The sequence below is a fragment of the Zingiber officinale genome, chromosome 2A (assembly GCF_018446385.1).
Source record: "Zingiber officinale cultivar Zhangliang chromosome 2A, Zo_v1.1, whole genome shotgun sequence".
Taxonomy (NCBI): domain Eukaryota; kingdom Viridiplantae; phylum Streptophyta; class Magnoliopsida; order Zingiberales; family Zingiberaceae; genus Zingiber; species Zingiber officinale.
The window spans coordinates 47,446,015-47,450,619 of NC_055988.1; the positions used below are offsets into that span (position 1 = coordinate 47,446,015).

General features: G+C 38.7%; 1 long non-coding RNA gene across 1 annotated transcript; it reads right to left on the reverse strand.

Annotated features, from left to right (window-relative positions):
• Nucleotides 1-515: 515 nt before the first annotated feature.
• Nucleotides 516-1,043, reverse strand: LOC122039624. Its single transcript, XR_006128277.1, has 3 exons — nucleotides 1,003-1,043; nucleotides 831-909; nucleotides 516-550 (listed from the first exon to the last, which is right to left on the reverse strand). It is a non-coding gene; the product is annotated as an uncharacterized LOC122039624 (long non-coding RNA).
• Between the last annotated feature and the right edge of the window lie 3,562 nt (nucleotides 1,044-4,605).

The following is a 4,605-nucleotide window of genomic DNA, read 5'->3' on the forward strand; positions in this document are numbered from 1 at the left end:
GTATAATTTATGACAAACACTTTGAAAAAAATCTTGAATCTCTCTTTTTTCAAAAGGAAGTATACTTTTGTTAAAAGAAGAAGAGCTTTGCACAACGCCAACTATCAAAATTCCAACTCTATGAAGCAAAAGAATACAACTGGAAGATTAGTGTGTCAACAAATAGAAAACCAGGATCTAGGAAGATCATACCACATGTTGCTGCATCTTCTCCGCGTTTAAGTTCCTATAAAACAAAACTGAATTAAACAAATATATGGATGTACTAAAAATATTGTTATCAAAGAAAACAATAGTTGTAAACACTGGGTCAATGGGTCCTCTCCATCATAGTCATAAAACATGATAAGTTTTATAGTTCATTAAAATAGGAAAAAATAAAAACAGATGACAGAATAAGTTGTCACAGAGCAGAAATGACAACAAGACTCAACAAAAGCATAAATGATAAGTTTTATAGTTCTCATGTTGCCATTTAGATCATAAGCATACCTTTTCCCTCTTATTTAACTATTATTCCTTGATTTTCCCTCTCCTTTTTCTTCAAATCCTATATGAAAACACAAAACTATGAAAGCATTGCAGAAAAAATACTCTTAACAAGAACTACATAGGTACATCAAACAAGCACTGATTATGACATCAAGAAGATGCAATCTTTATAACAAGCGTTTCTAACCATTTTAGAGAAATCCTGGATTCGATCAAATCTAGTAGAAGCAATTTTGTTTAAAAGGATCCACAAACAACTTGATCGAAGAAAACTGAAGGTTTTCGTTCATACAATCACCTAAAGAAAAGTAGAAGAGAGACGAAATCAAAAGTGAAACCTTTTTGAGCGTTTATGAATTGCAGAAACTGCATCAATGGATTCTCTTGCTGCAGCTGTGAACTTCGTCATTCCAATTCCTGCAACAAAAATACAACGATGATGAAACAACAACATCAAAGGAAGGAAGAAGAATGAGAAGCCAAATGCGTGGAGGAAACAACCAAACTAACCAAAATGATTCGTGAAACAGTTCAACCACCAAACTCCTCCTCAATCCAAATGACCATTCTCTTTATTAATATCCACCATGGTAGCAACTTGTATGCTGAACAGAAGGTCACCTTGCACTACAAGCCAAAATCAAGCATATGACTAACTTGTTTAATCGATCATTCAATGTGCTCTTCTTCCTTAGCCGCTCGTAAATAGCCTACACATGAAACAACCTCTCATTTCTTGGTGAGGCAACGATTGCCTCATGCACTGGTGAGGCAACGACCACCTCTTGAGCAATCGACGCTCGCGTCCTCCTCATTGGTGGCCCCCTTGTCGGTGATGGAAGAAGATCAATGCGGAGAGGAAAGGAGAAGCAGCGGAGAGGGGAAGCACCTCTTGAGTAGCCGGCTCTCGCGGCATCCTCGTCATCAGCCTCCTTGTCGGTGAAAGAAGAAGATCACTGCAGACAGAAAGGAGAAGCTACAGAGAGAACTTTAGGTTAACAAAAGGCGCTCGTGGCCTCCTCATTGTCAGCCTCCTCGTCGGTGGCCCCTTTGTCAGTGTCAGAAGAAGATTGATGTGGAGAGAGGGGAAGCACCTCTTGAATAGCCCACGCTCGTGGCCTCCTCCTCAGTGGCCCCCTCGTCGGAGGCCCCCTTGTCAACGAAAGAAGAAGATCGCTGTGGAGAGGAAAGGAGAAGCTACAGAGAGGGGAAGTTTAGGTTAACAGGGGGGTTCACGTTAACATAATACAAGAATGCCAGGAAAGAGGAAGGGAAGTAAATACAAGAAATAGTTGAAGGTGTTCAACATAATACAAGAAAAACAAAAAGAAAATCCAACCTAAGAAACGGAAGGATCGACGAAGATGTTTAATTCAGTGGAGAGCTTCGGACGAAAGGGCTTCAGATGAGAGGGCTTCGCCGGAGAGCTCTTCGTCTGAGAGAGGATGGGCAGAGATGTTCGGCAGAGAGGAGTTTAGGGTTGCGGCAAAGAGGTTTTGGTGGAGGGAGTTCACGTGAGGAGAACTTCGGCAGAGAGGGCTTCGGTGGAGAGAGTTAGCGTGAGGAGGTGAGCTTCGGCTGAGAGGGCTTCGCCGGAGAGGATTTAGCCGGAGAGGGGATGGGCAAAGATGTTGGCGGAGAGGAGCTGCGGCAGGGAGGTTCCGGCGGGAGGAGCTACGCGTGAGGAGGTGGTCGCGAATTTAGGTTTTGGGCGTGAGGAGTTGTTTCGGGCATGAGGATATGATTCGCGGGCAAATGAGGATGCGCGGAAAAATATTCACGAGGTTCAGCACCAAAATTTTTGACTAAATATTTATAAAATTTTAAAGATTATTAACAGCGCATATTGCATGTTGCTAATATTTTATAATATTTATTTATAACATACATTTTTGTATGTCATTATTTATATATATATAATAATTATTAACAGTGCACTCCACGCGCTGTTAATATTAAGTTTTAACAGCGCACTTTGCACGCCGTAGAAAAATTTATTAACAACGTACTTGTTCTGCACGCTGTCATTTATAATATTTATTCATAGCATATATTTTTGTATGCCATTATTTATATATATAATAATTATTAACAGCGCACTCCGCGCGTTGTTAATATTAAGTTTTAACAGCGCACTTTGCACGCCGTAGAAGAGTTTATTAACAGCGTACTTTTTCTGCACGCTATCATTTATATAAATATTATACTATCCGCAACACACATAATTAGGCACGTCGTAAAAACTATTATTAACGGTGTACTTTAATTGCACGCCGTTGATGATGCGCTGCAGAAAGTCACTTTTGTTGTAGTGGACATACGACGATAAGCAAAAGTGCCATAGGGGCATGTGAAAATAGTCTTCTCTTGATCTTGAGGATGAATTGGAATTTGGAAAAATCCTGAATATCCATCCAAATAGTAAAAGTACGAGTGCTTAGCCAATCTCTCAAGCATTTCATCAATAAAAGGTAAGGGAAAATGATCCTTTCTAGTTTCTTTATTCAATTTTCAATAATCAATACACATTCGCCACCCCGTTACTGTTCGTGTCAGAATCAGTTTATTATCCTCATTTTTTATAACAGTCATTCTCCCTTTCTTTGGGACTACGTGTACTGGACTCACCCATTCACTATATGAAATTAGATAAATGATCCCGACATCAAGAAGTTTGAGTACCTCCTTCTTTACTACCTCTTTCAGATGTGGGTTTAACCTCCTTTGATGTTCAATTGAATTTTTATAACCCTCTTCAAGTAAAATCCTATGAATGCAAAGGGAAGAACTAATCCCTTTTATATCATCAATAGTATATCCAATTACTTTTCTATGTAGCTTTAACTCTTCAACCAATCTCTGTGTTTCAGACTCAGTTAAACTTGCATTGATTATAATTGGAAAAGTGGAATTTGGCCCAAGGAATTCATATTTTAGGATTGATGGCAATGGCTTACGTTCAAGTTGAGGTGACACTTTTTCGGGTACAGTTAACTCTTGCTCTATCAACTTAATCTCTTCTTCTTGAGATCCCTTCTCCAAATCTTCTTCATCTTCTAGAAAAATATCATCCCCTTTCTTCTCCTCCGTTGGAACTGTCTCTTCATCAAATATTTTAAAAAAAAAACTCATAACACCAAGCCAATAATACTTGAAGATCATTCTGATTCAAAGTAATTCCCTTCTCCTCATTTTCCTTTTCTTCCACCGTATTAGCCGCTAGAGTTGTGTTATTTTGTCCTAACCAATCATTAAAATTTGATGCAATCCTGCAAATTATCTCATTGGCTTCCTCTAAGTTTTTCCTCAAAAAAGATCCTCCAGAGGCTATATCGAGTTGACTTTTATTTGAGAAGGAAAGCCCCACATAGAATAAGTGCAAGATTAACCATCTCTCAATACCGTGATGTGGACATAACTATAGAAGAGATGAATATCTTTCCCAGGCTTGATGTAGCTCTTCCCCAACAAGTTGCTTAAAATTCAAGATTTGACTTCTCAAATAAGTAGTCTTCTGAGGGGGGAAATACTTGCCCAAGAATCTCTGCTCTAACTCATCCCAGGTTTTGATACTTTGAGATTTTAGAGAATTATACCATCTCTTTGCAGCACCTTTTAGACTAAGGGGAAAAACCAGTAGCTGTATAACATCAGATGGAACCTCCTCATATTTCAAAGTATAACAATATCTATAGAATTCCAGGAGATGTGAGTAAGGTTTTTCAATCTCTAGGCCCCCAAATTGAGTTTTCTGAATCATTGAGATGAAGGAAGGTTTAAGTACAACATTCCTTGCATGAATTTCAGGGTAAACAACTGGCCCTAATCCCTTGGCAGATTTTGGGGCTCCATAGTCTCCTAATGACCTGAATACCATATTTGATGTGCAAAAGAAAAGAGGAACAGGAGATACAAGTTACAGTTATCGAAATTAGAAAGAATTATGAAGAAGTAGTAAGGTATACAAGAAAGAATTGTGAAAACAGAATTCTAAAAGTTAGATTACAACTATGCAAATAAAAAGAGAAGTTATGTCTAGTCTAACTCAATTGAAAATCCCTAATGTTATAGCGCAATCCCCGACAACGACACCAAAAACTTATTGACCTCCGC